General features: G+C 51.3%; 1 pseudogene; it reads right to left on the minus strand.

Moving 5' to 3' along the window:
• Positions 1-890: 890 nt before the first annotated feature.
• LOC115934612 (putative uncharacterized protein FLJ44672) lies at positions 891-3,734 on the minus strand (annotated as a pseudogene).
• Between the last annotated feature and the right edge of the window lie 9,233 nt (positions 3,735-12,967).

The following is a 12,967-nucleotide window of genomic DNA, read 5'->3' on the forward strand; positions in this document are numbered from 1 at the left end:
CCTGGGAAGGCCGTGGTGAGGAATGAGCTGGGCCTAAAGAGGCCACTGGCAGGCGGGAGCTGGGCCTGCCGAAGCGGCCGAGAGGCAGGAGCTTTGGACTCGGGAGGCCGCAGTGAGGCGAGAGCTAGCTGGGCATGGAGAGTCCGCTGTGAGTCCGGGCCCGTGCAGGCCTTTGAGAGGCAGGAGGCCGGGCCTGCAAAGGCCGACTGGAGGTCAAGTTCTGGGCCTGAAGAGGCGCCAAAAGTCAAAAGCGGGGCCTGGGAAGGCCGCCGAGAGCCATGAGCTGGGCTGGGCCAAAAGACGCCACTGGGAGGCAGGAGGAGCTGGGCCCGGGGAGGCCGACTTGCTGCTCTTCCAGGCCCAATTCCAGGCCGACTTGAGGACGACTTGGGCCTGCAGAGGCCGCCGGGAGGCCCAAGCTGGGCCTAGAGGAGCCCACCGACCGGAGGCCGTTTGGGGCCTGCAGATGCCATCGGAGCCTGGAGAGGCCACCGTGAGGCCTGAGCTGGGCCTGGGGAGCTTGGCTTCGGGAAGTGGTGGGCCTACCAGGGCCGCTGGGAGCTGGGCAGGAGCTGAGTCCAAAGACGTTGTTGGGAGGCCAGAGTCCGGCCTGGAGACGCAGCCGGGAGGAAGAGCTGGGCCCGGAGAGGACGCCGGGAGGCTGCAAGTGGGTCTGGAGAGGCCGATTTGAGGAGGCCCGGCCTCCGCCTCCCACATGGCGGCCTCTGCAGGCACAGCTTGTTTCTCCTGGCTGCATCTCCCGCCTCCCAGCAAACAAGCTTTTTTGGCTCAGCTCCCGCCTGCGTTTGTAGACCCTGAGGTTTCTGCAACCAAGCTCTTCAGAGCCACATCCCGCCTCCCAGTACCTGAACAGTCCCAGCTCCGGCTGGAGGTGAGCGTCTGCAGGCCCCGCTGTTGCCTCCCAGGGGTGTCTCCAGGCCCAGCTCTCGCCCCACGGCGACCCCCCAGGCCCAAGTCCCTGCCTGCCTCCCAGCAGCCCGCGTGCGACCCTGCTCCTCCTTCACGGTGGCCTGTTGAGGCAGGGGCTCACGCTGACCTCTCTCAGCGTGGGAGGGGCCGGTGTGAGGCAAGGGCTCACGTTGACCTCTCTCAGCCTGGGAGGGGCCGGTGTGAAGCAAGGGGCTCAGGCTGACCTCTCTCAGCGTGGGAGGGGCCGGTGTGAGGCAAGGGCTCACGCTGACCTCTCTCAGCCTGGGAGGGGCCGGTGTGAGGCAAGGGGCTCAGGCTGACCTCTCTCAGCCTGGGAGGGGCCGGTGTGAGGCAAGGGCTCACGTTGACCTCTCTCAGCCTGGGAGGGGCCGGTGTGAGGCAAGGGGCTCAGGCTGACCTCTCTCAGCGTGGGAGGAGCCAATGTGTGGCAAGGGCTCACGCTGACCTCTCTCAGCCTGGGAGGGGCCGGTGTGAGGCAAGGGCTCACGCTGACCTCTCTCAGCCTGGGAGGGGCCGGTGTGAGGCAAGGGCTCACGTTGACCTCTCTCAGTGAGGGAGGGGCTGGTGTGAAGCAAGGGGCTCAGGCTGACCTCTCTCAGCGTGGGAGGGGCCGGTGTGAGGCAAGGGCTCACGTTGACCTCTCTCAGCCTGGGAGGGGCCGGTGTGAGGCAAGGGGCTCAGGCTGACCTCTCTCAGCCTGGGAGGGGCCGGTGTGAGGCAAGGGCTCATGTTGACCTCTCTCAGCCTGGGAGGGGCCGGTGTGAGGCAAGGGGCTCAGGCTGACTTCTCTCAGCGTGGGAGGGGCCGGTGTGAGGCAAGGGCTCACGCTGACCTCTCTCAGCGTGGGAGGGGCCGGTGTGAGGCAAGGGGCTCAGGCTGACCTCTCTCAGCGTGGGAGGGGCCGGTGTGAGGCAAGGGCTCATGTTGACCTCTCTCAGCGTGGGAGGGGCCGGTGTGAGACAAGCGCTCACGTTGACCTCTCTCAGCGTGGGAGGGGCCGGTGTGAGGCAAGGGGCTCAGGCTGACCTCTCTCAGTGTGGGAGGGGCCGGTGTGAGACAAGGGCTCACGTTGACCTCTCTCAGCCTGGGAGGGGCCGGTGTGAGGCAAGGGGCTCACGCTGACCTCTCTCAGCCTGGGAGGGGCTGGTGTGAGGCAAGGGCTCACGTTGACCTCTCTCAGCCTGGGAGGGGCCGGTGTGAGGCAAGGGGCTCACGCTAACCTCTCTCAGTGTGGGAGGGGCCGGTGTGAGGCAAGGGCTCACGTTGACCTCTCTCAGCCTGGGAGGGGCCGGTGTGAGGCAAGGGGCTCACGCTAACCTCTCTCAGCGTGGGAGGGGCCGGTGTGAGGCAAGGGCTCACGTTGACCTCTCTCAGCCTGGGAGGGGCCGGTGTGAGACAAGGGCTCACGCTGACCTCTCTCAGCGTGGGAGGGGCCGGTGTGAGACAAGGGCTCACGCTGACCTCTCTCAGCGTGGGAGGGGCAGGTGTGAGACAAGGGCTCACGCTGACCTCTCTCAGCGTGGGAGGGGCCGGTGTGAGACAAGGGCTCACGCCGACCTCTCTCAGCGTGGGAGGAGCCAGTGTGTGGCAGGGGCTCATGCCTCTGGGCAGGGTACCAGAGGCATGGGCATCAACAGGCCACCGTGAGGGAGGAGCTGGGCCGCACGCGGGCTGCTGGGAGGCAGGCAGGGACTTGGCCCCGGGAGGCCACCGTGGGGGCAAGAGCTGGGCCTGGAGAGGCCCCTGGGAGGCAAGGGCAGGGCCTGCAGAGGCCGTTCTCCAACCATTGCTGGGCCCGTACAGGCCACCGGGCGGCAGGAATTAGGCCCGAAGAACTTGGCTGGAGAAAGTTCGGGGCCTACAAAGGCGGTTGGGAGCTGGGCAGGAGTTGAGCCAAAAGAGCTTGCTTACTTGCTGGGAGGCATGGCTGGGAGATGCCCACTTCAGGACAACTTGGGCCTGCAGAGGTCGCCGGGAGGCCCAAGCTTGGCGTGGAGGAGCCCACCGACCGGAGACCATTTGGGGCCTGCAGGTGCCATCAGAGGGCAGGAGCTCATCCTGGAGAGGCCACCGTGAGGCCTGACCTGGGCCTGGGGAGCTTGGCTTGAGGAAGCTGTGGGCCGACCAAGGCCGCCAGGAGATGGGTAGGCACTGAGTCCAAAGAGGTTGTTGAGAGGCAGGAGTTGGGCCTGGAGACGCAGCCAGGAAGAGGAGCTTGGCCCGGAGAGGACGCCTGGAGGGTGCAAGTGGGTCTGGAGAGGCCGACTTGAGGAGGTTCTGAGCTTGGAGAGGCCGCCAGAAGGGAAAAACTGGGCCTGGAAAGGCTGTTGTGAGGAATGAGCCCCGTGGGCCTGAAGAGGCCACTGGCAGGCGGGAGCTGGGCCTGCCGAAGCAGCCGAGAGGCAGGAGCTTTGGACTCGGGAGGCTGCAGTGAGGCGAGAGCTAGCTGGGTGTGGAGAGTCCGCTGTGAGGCAGAGGCTGGGCCTGTGCAGGTCTTCGGGAGGCAGGAGGCCGGGCCTTGTCGAGGCCTGCAGAGGCCACCGAAAGTCCAAAGCGGGGCCTGGGAAGGCCGCCGGGAGGCATGAGCTGGGCTGGGCCGAAAGGCCACTGGAAGGCAGGAGGAGCTGGGCCTGGAGAGGCTGACTCAAGGAACTTTTGCACCCGGAGAGGCCACCGAGAGGCCGGAGCTGGGCCTGGGGAGGCTGACTTGAGTACGACTTGGGCCTGCAGAGGCCGCCGGGAGACAGGAGCTGGATGTAGAGAGGCCAGTGTGAGGCAAGACCTGGGCCTGTCTAGGCTGCTGGGAGACAGGCAGGAATCTGGCCAGGGAAGGTTGCCATGAGATAAAAGTTGGGCCTGGAAAGGCCCTTGTGAAGCATGAGCTTGGCCTAAAGAGGCCACTGGGTGGCAGGAGCTGGGTGTGTAGAAGCTGCTGAAAGGTTGGGAGCTTGGCTTGGGGGGTCCACAGTGAGGCAGATGCTGGGCCTGAAGAATCTGCTGTGAGGCAGATGTTGGGACTGTAGAGGCCGACGGGAGGCAGAGGCTGGGCCTGGAGGGGCCACCAAGATGCAGGAGCTGGGCCTGGTGAGGTCGACTTGAGAAAGCTCAGGCCCTGGAGAGAAGGCTGGGAGGCAGGAGCTGGGTCTAAAGAGGCCATTGTAATGATGGAGCTGTGCCTGTGGAGGCTGTTGTGAGGCAGTAGCCTCATCTGCGGAGACTGCCGTGAGGTAGGGTATGGGCCTAAATAGGCCATTGTGAGTCATGAGCTTGGTCTGTAGAGGCTGACTGGAGAAAGTTCTGGGCCTGGAGAGGCTGCCGGGAGGTAGGAGCTGGGCCAAAAGATTTAAGCACATTTACATTTATTAGGCACTTCATTTCCATTATTACACTGTAATATATAATAAAATAATTATAGAACTCACCATAATGTAGAATCAGTGGGCGTGTTAAGCTTGTTTTCCTGCATCTGGATGGTCCCACCTGAGCATGATGGGAGAAAGTGACAGATCAATAGGTATTAGATTCTCATAAGGACAGCGCAACCTAGATCCCTCACATGCACGGTTCACAACAGGGTGCGTTCTCCTATGAGAATCTAATGCTGCTGCTCATCTGAGAAGGTGGAGCTCAGGCGAGAATGTGAGCAAAGGGGAGTGGCTGTAAATACAGACGAAGCTTCCCTCACTCCCTCACTCGACACCACTCACCTCCTGCTGTGTGGCTCCCTAGGGCTCCATGGCTCAGGGGTTGGGGACCCCTGCTCAAGTGCATCCAAAGCGACCCTTCCCACACCAGTCTTCATAGTGGTCAAGGGCAGCAACCACTTAGCTCCCAAGGCATGTGCCTCAGCTGGCATTTTGTCACAATCAACAGTAAGTGGTAGCTTGAGTCATTGTGAGGTCACTTCCTGGAAATCACCAGCATCCCATTTCCCACTGGCAAAGAGCTCAGCACTGCCCCCTGGGAAACCAAACCTATGCCCAAATCCCATCTGTGTGGGTTTATCTCCTGGGACACTTCCTAACATATTAGTCAGAGTCCAATCAGGAAGCATAAACCACTCAAAAATTTAAAGTGGTAAAATTTAATACAGACAATTATTCATTATAACAGGTGAACAGCATAATGAGAGATTGGCTAGCACAAAGTAAAGAGAACTCCAGAGAATACAGGACTAGCCCAGGCCAGGCATGGTGGCTCATGCCTGAAATTCCAGCAATTTGAGAAGCTAATGCAGGAGGATTGCTTAAGGCCAGGAGCTAGAGACCGGTCTGGACAACACAGTGAGACCCTGTCTCTATCCAAAAAAAAAAGAAAAAAGTTAGCTGGGAGTGGTGGTGCACACTTGTAGTCCCAGCTACTCGGAATGCTGAAGTTTGAGCCTGGGAGGTCAAGGCTGCAGCGAGGCATGATTATGCCACTACAGTCCAGCCTGGTGACAGAGCAAGACCCTGTCTCAAAGAACAAAACAACAACAACCATTTACAGACAGAAAAGAGATAGCGCTAATAAGCTCAGGAAAGATGTTGAAATGTGACAAGTAAAGTAACATGAGGTCTTTTGTCTATTTAAAATAATCAAACAAAAAATGACTTACTAAATTATAATACCCTGTGCTGGCAAGGGTGCAGTGAAATGGGCACTTTCTTATACTATGAGGGGTGTTTAAATTGTGTATAAGCCTTCCCGGGTAAAGCCTGTCAATTTTTTAAAATAATGGAGACAGGGTCTCACCATACTGCCATACTGCCTCCTCCAACTCTTGGCCTCAAGCAATCCTCCTCTCTTAGCCTCCCAAAGTGCTAAGATTATAGCTGGGAGGCACCCAAAACCCTGTCAATTTACATCAAGGGTAATGAGAATGTCCATTCACCATGTTTCACAGTAATCTTACTTCTGGGGAGACAATTCAATCTAAACAAAAGGTCATCTGTACAAACACAGTAAAAACCTGGGAGTAACTGAAGACAGAGTTGGTAAGTGAAATAAGAAACAGTTCTAAGAAATTAAACTATGATATCAATAGACACCTGGTATAAAAGGTCAGTTGATGTTAGCTGCTACTTTTTTGTTGTTTTGAGACAGGGTCTCACTCTGTCATCCAGGCTGGAGTGCAGGGGCCTGATCATGACTCACTGCAGTCTCAGCCTCCCTGGGCTCAAGTGATCCTCCCACCTCAGCCTCCCAAGTAGCTGGGACTACAGGAACGTGCCACCACACTAGGCTAATTCATGTATTTTTCTGTAGGGATGGTGACTCCCCCTTTGTTTCCAAGGCCTATCGCAAACTCTTGGCCTCAAGCCATCCTCCTGCCTCAGCCTCCCAAAGTGTTGCGATTACCAGTGTGAGCCACCACACCTGGCCAGCTGCTACTTTTAGCAATATTATTATTCCACTCAATTAAAAATTATTATTTTCAAGGCTATGCAACAGTATGTATCCTAGAGCGTAATTGTAAAAACATATACAGTCGCCGTCCCTCAGTATACAGAATTAGTTCCAGCCCCCCATCTCTGCATATACCAAAATCCATGCTTACTCACGTTTCGCTGTCACCCCTCTGGAATCCACGTATACGAAAATTCCAAATATTAGTTGGGCATAGTAGCAAGCACCTGTAGTCTCAGCCATATGGGAGGTTGAGGTGGGAGGATCGCTTCAGCCTGGAAGGTTGAGGCTGCAGTCAGCTGCGATAGCACTACTACACTCCAGCCTTGGACAACAGAGGGAGACCCTGTCTCAGAAAAAAAAAAACAAAATAAAACAGGTTAGAAACTGTAATGAGGTCTGTTGGGCAAAATTCCATATAAGCAAAGTATAAATTAATAAAGCAAATCGTGATAAATTAGTACGATTGACTTTCTGGAGTTTCTGACAATAAAAGTAAGGAAAATGCAGAACACAAAGACAGAGAGTAAAAAGAGAAATTAGGAAAGCATTCTACATGTTGAATAGGAAGACACTGGCCGTGCTCGTGCAGCGGCAGTATGTCGTGACATGACATACCTTGGAGAGAAGTTAACAGATGAGGAAGTTGATAAAAATCATCAGAGAAGCAAAATACTGGTAGCGACACTCAAGTAAACCACGAAATTTCCATAACTTATGTCAGCAAAGTGGGAATATTGTACAGTGTGTGTTGAAGTTCCTATACAACATTGTTTATCTGCCTTTTGTTTGTTTGTAAGGAATGTATATACTAAAAGTTCTTCTTGCTGTCAAAAGAATATGTGTGAATAAGTCATCTTAACTTATTCTTCTGTTTTTCTTTTATCTTCCTGCCATCATCCCACAGCCTTACTTTAGAAATTTTTTCTTTAGAAAATTGAACAAGTGCTCCTTGTGGTGGCACATACCTCGAGGATGGGAGGCAGGGGTGGAAGGGTCACTTGAGGCCATTAGTTTGACACCAGCCTGGCCAACAAACTGAGACCCCATGTCTACAAAACAATTTAAAAATTAGCCAAGTATCCTCATGTATACCTACAGTCCCAGCTACCTGAACTTACTGAGAAAGTTCAGGGCCTGGAGAGAAGGCTGGGAGGCAGGAGCTGGGTCTAAAGAGGCCATTGTAACGATGGAGCTGTGCCTGTGGAGGCTGTTGTGAGGCAGTAGCCTCATCTGCGGAGACTGCCGTGAGGTAGGGTATGGGCCTAAATAGGCCATTGTGAGTCATGAGCTTGGTCTGTAGAGGCTGACTGGAGAAAGTTCTGGGCCTGGCGAGGTTGCCGGGAGGTAGGAGCTGGGCCAAAAGATTTAAGCACATTTACATTTATTAGGCACTTCATTTCCATTATTACACTGTAATATATAATAAAATAATTATAGAACTCACCATAATGTAGAATCGGTGGGTGTGTTAAGCTTGTTTTCCTGCATCTGGATGGTCCCACCTGAGCATGATGGGAGAAAGTGACAGATCAATAGGTATTAGATTCTCATAAGGACAGCGCAACCTAGATCCCTCACATGCACGGTTCACAACAGGGTGCGTTCTCCTATGAGAATCTAATGCTGCTGCTCATCTGAGAAGGTAGAGCTCAGGCGGGAATGTGAGCAAAGGGGAGTGGCTGTAAATACAGACGAAGCTTTCCTCACTCCCTCACTTGACACCACTCACCTCCTGCTGTGTGGCTCCCTAGGGCTTCATGGCTCAGGGGTTGGGGACCCCTGCTCAAGTGCATCCAAAGCGACCCTTCCCAAACCACTCTTCACAGTGGTCAAGGGCAGCAACCACTTAGCTCCCAAGGCATGTGCCTCAGCTGGCATTTTGTCACAATCAACAGTAAGTGGTAGCTTGAGTCATTGTGAGGTCACTTCCTGGAAATCACCAGCATCCCATTTCCCACTGGCAAAGAGCTCAGCACTGCCCCCTGGGAAACCAAACCTATGCCCAAATCCCATCTGTGTGGGTTTACCTCCTGGGACCCTTCCTAACATATTAGTCAGAGACCAATCAGGAAGCATAAACCACTCAAAAGTTTAAAGTGGTAAAATTTAATACAGACAATTATTCATTATAATAGGTGAACAGCATAATGAGAGATTGGCTAGCACAAAGTAAAGAGAACGCTAGAGAATATAGGACTAGCCCAGGCCAGGCATGGTGGCTCATGCCTAAAATTCCAGCAATTTGAGAAGCTAATGCAGGAGGATTGCTTAAGGCCAGGAGCTAGAGACCGGTCTGGACAACACAGTGAGACCCTCTCTCTATCCAAAAAAAAGAAAAAAGTTAGCTGGGAGTGGTGGTGCACACTTGTAGTCCCAGCTACTCGGAATGCTGAAGTTTGAGCCTGGGAGGTCAAGGCTGCAGCGAGGCATGATTATGCCACTAAAGTCCAGCCTGGTGACAGAGTAAGACCCTGTCTCAAAGACCAAAACAGCAACAACCATTTACAGACAGAAAAGAGATAGAGCCAATAAGCTGAGGAAAGATGTTGAAATGTGACAAGTAAAGTAACATGAGGTCTTTTGTCTATTTAAAATAATCAAACAAAAAATGACTTACTAAATTATAATACCCTGTGCTGGTAAAGGTGCAGTGAAATGGGCACTTTCTTATACTATGAGGGGTGTTTAAATTGTGTATAAGCCTTCCCGGGTAAAGCCTGTCAATTTTTTAAAATAATGGAGACAGGGTCTCACCATACTGCCATACTGCCTCCTCCAACTCTTGGCCTCAAGCAATCCTCCTCTCTTAGCCTCCCAAAGTGCTAAGATTATAGCTGGGAGGCACCCAAAACCCTGTCAATTTACATCAAGGGTAATGAGAATGTCCATTCACCATGTTTCACAGTAATCTTACTTCTGGGGAGACAATTCAATCTAAACAAAAGGTCATCTGTACAAACACAGTAAAAATCTGGGAGTAACTGAAGACAGAGTTGGTAAGTGAAATAAGAAACAGTTCTAAGAAATTAAACTATGATATCAATAGACACCTGGTATAAAAGGTCAGTTGATGTTAGCTGCTACTTTTTTGTTGTTTTGAGACAGGGTCTCACTCTGTCATCCAGGCTGGAGTGCAGGGGCCTGATCATGACTCACTGCAGTCTCAGCCTCCCTGGGCTCAAGTGATCCTCCCACCTCAGCCTCCCAAGTAGCTGGCACTGCAGGAACGTGCCACCACACTAGGCTAATTCATGTATTTTTCTGTAGGGATGGTGACTCCCCCTTTGTTTCCAAGGCCTATCGCAAACTCTTGGCCTCAAGCCATCCTCCTGCCTCAGCCTCCCAAAGTGTTGCGATTACCAGTGTGAGCCACCACACCTGGCCAGCTGCTACTTTTAGCAATATTATTATTCCACTCAATTAAAAATTATTATTTTCAAGGCTATGCAACAGTATGTATCCTAGAGCATAATTATAAAAACATATACAGTCGCCGTCCCTCAGTATACAGAATTAGTTCCAGCCCCCCATCTCTGCATATACCAAAATCCATGCTTACTCACGTTTCGCTGTCACCCCTCTGGAATCCACGTATACGAAAATTCCAAATATTAGTTGGGCATAGTAGCAAGCACCTGTAGTCTCAGCCATATGGGAGGTTGAGGTGGGAGGATCGCTTCAGCCTGGAAGGTTGAGGCTGCAGTCAGCTGCGATAGCACTACTACACTCCAGCCTTGGACAACAGAGGGAGACCCTGTCTCAGAAAAAAAAAAACAAAATAAAACAGGTTAGAAACTGTAATGAGGTCTGTTGGGCAAAATTCCATATAAGCAAAGTATAAATTAATAAAGCAAATCGTGATAAATTAGTACGATTGACTTTCTGGAGTTTCTGACAATAAAAGTAAGGAAAATGCAGAACACAAAGACAGAGAGTAAAAAGAGAAATTAGGAAAGCATTCTACATGTTGAATAGGAAGACACTGGCCGTGCTCGTGCAGCGGCAGTATGTCGTGACATGACATACCTTGGAGAGAAGTTAACAGATGAGGAAGTTGATAAAAATCATCAGAGAAGCAAAATACTGGTAGCGACACTCAAGTAAACCACGAAATTTCCATAACTTATGTCAGCAAAGTGGGAATATTGTACAGTGTGTGTTGAAGTTCCTATACAACATTGTTTATCTGCCTTTTGTTTGTTTGTAAGGAATGTATATACTAAAAGTTCTTCTTGCTGTCAAAAGAATATGTGTGAATAAGTCATCTTAACTTATTCTTCTGTTTTTCTTTTATCTTCCTGCCATCATCCCACAGCCTTACTTTAGAAATTTTTTCTTTAGAAAATTGAACAAGTGCTCCTTGTGGTGGCACATACCTCGAGGATGGGAGGCAGGGGTGGAAGGGTCACTTGAGGCCATTAGTTTGACACCAGCCTGGCCAACAAACTGAGACCCCATGTCTACAAAACAATTTAAAAATTAGCCAAGTATCCTCATGTATACCTACAGTCCCAGCTACCTGAACTTACTGAGAAAGTTCAGGGCCTGGAGAGAAGGCTGGGAGGCAGGAGCTGGGTCTAAAGAGGCCATTGTAACGATGGAGCTGTGCCTGTGGAGGCTGTTGTGAGGCAGTAGCCTCATCTGCGGAGACTGCCGTGAGGTAGGGTATGGGCCTAAATAGGCCATTGTGAGTCATGAGCTTGGTCTGTAGAGGCTGACTGGAGAAAGTTCTGGGCCTGGCGAGGTTGCCGGGAGGTAGGAGCTGGGCCAAAAGATTTAAGCACATTTACATTTATTAGGCACTTCATTTCCATTATTACACTGTAATATATAATAAAATAATTATAGAACTCACCATAATGTAGAATCGGTGGGTGTGTTAAGCTTGTTTTCCTGCATCTGGATGGTCCCACCTGAGCATGATGGGAGAAAGTGACAGATCAATAGGTATTAGATTCTCATAAGGACAGCGCAACCTAGATCCCTCACATGCACGGTTCACAACAGGGTGCGTTCTCCTATGAGAATCTAATGCTGCTGCTCATCTGAGAAGGTAGAGCTCAGGCGGGAATGTGAGCAAAGGGGAGTGGCTGTAAATACAGACGAAGCTTCCCTCACTCCCTCACTTGACACCACTCACCTCCTGCTGTGTGGCTCCCTAGGGCTTCATGGCTCAGGGGTTGGGGACCCCTGCTCAAGTGCATCCAAAGCGACCCTTCCCAAACCACTCTTCACAGTGGTCAAGGGCAGCAACCACTTAGCTCCCAAGGCATGTGCCTCAGCTGGCATTTTGTCACAATCAACAGTAAGTGGTAGCTTGAGTCATTGTGAGGTCACTTCCTGGAAATCACCAGCATCCCATTTCCCACTGGCAAAGAGCTCAGCACTGCCCCCTGGGAAACCAAACCTATGCCCAAATCCCATCTGTGTGGGTTTACCTCCTGGGACCCTTCCTAACATATTAGTCAGAGACCAATCAGGAAGCATAAACCACTCAAAAGTTTAAAGTGGTAAAATTTAATACAGACAATTATTCATTATAATAGGTGAACAGCATAATGAGAGATTGGCTAGCACAAAGTAAAGAGAACGCTAGAGAATATAGGACTAGCCCAGGCCAGGCATGGTGGCTCATGCCTAAAATTCCAGCAATTTGAGAAGCTAATGCAGGAGGATTGCTTAAGGCCAGGAGCTAGAGACCGGTCTGGACAACACAGTGAGACCCTCTCTCTATCCAAAAAAAAGAAAAAAGTTAGCTGGGAGTGGTGGTGCACACTTGTAGTCCCAGCTACTCGGAATGCTGAAGTTTGAGCCTGGGAGGTCAAGGCTGCAGCGAGGCATGATTATGCCACTAAAGTCCAGCCTGGTGACAGAGTAAGACCCTGTCTCAAAGACCAAAACAGCAACAACCATTTACAGACAGAAAAGAGATAGAGCTAATAAGCTGAGGAAAGATGTTGAAATGTGACAAGTAAAGTAACATGAGGTCTTTTGTCTATTTAAAATAATCAAACAAAAAATGACTTACTAAATTATAATACCCTGTGCTGGTAAAGGTGCAGTGAAATGGGCACTTTCTTATACTATGAGGGGTGTTTAAATTGTGTATAAGCCTTCCCGGGTAAAGCCTGTCAATTTTTTAAAATAATGGAGACAGGGTCTCACCATACTGCCATACTGCCTCCTCCAACTCTTGGCCTCAAGCAATCCTCCTCTCTTAGCCTCCCAAAGTGCTAAGATTATAGCTGGGAGGCACCCAAAACCCTGTCAATTTACATCAAGGGTAATGAGAATGTCCATTCACCATGTTTCACAGTAATCTTACTTCTGGGGAGACAATTCAATCTAAACAAAAGGTCATCTGTACAAACACAGTAAAAATCTGGGAGTAACTGAAGACAGAGTTGGTAAGTGAAATAAGAAACAGTTCTAAGAAATTAAACTATGATATCAATAGACACCTGGTATAAAAGGTCAGTTGATGTTAGCTGCTACTTTTTTGTTGTTTTGAGACAGGGTCTCACTCTGTCATCCAGGCTGGAGTGCAGGGGCCTGATCATGACTCACTGCAGTCTCAGCCTCCCTGGGCTCAAGTGATCCTCCCACCTCAGCCTCCCAAGTAGCT

This window comes from Gorilla gorilla, chromosome 4 (assembly GCF_029281585.2).
Source record: "Gorilla gorilla gorilla isolate KB3781 chromosome 4, NHGRI_mGorGor1-v2.1_pri, whole genome shotgun sequence".
In the NCBI taxonomy this organism is placed as follows: domain Eukaryota; kingdom Metazoa; phylum Chordata; class Mammalia; order Primates; family Hominidae; genus Gorilla; species Gorilla gorilla.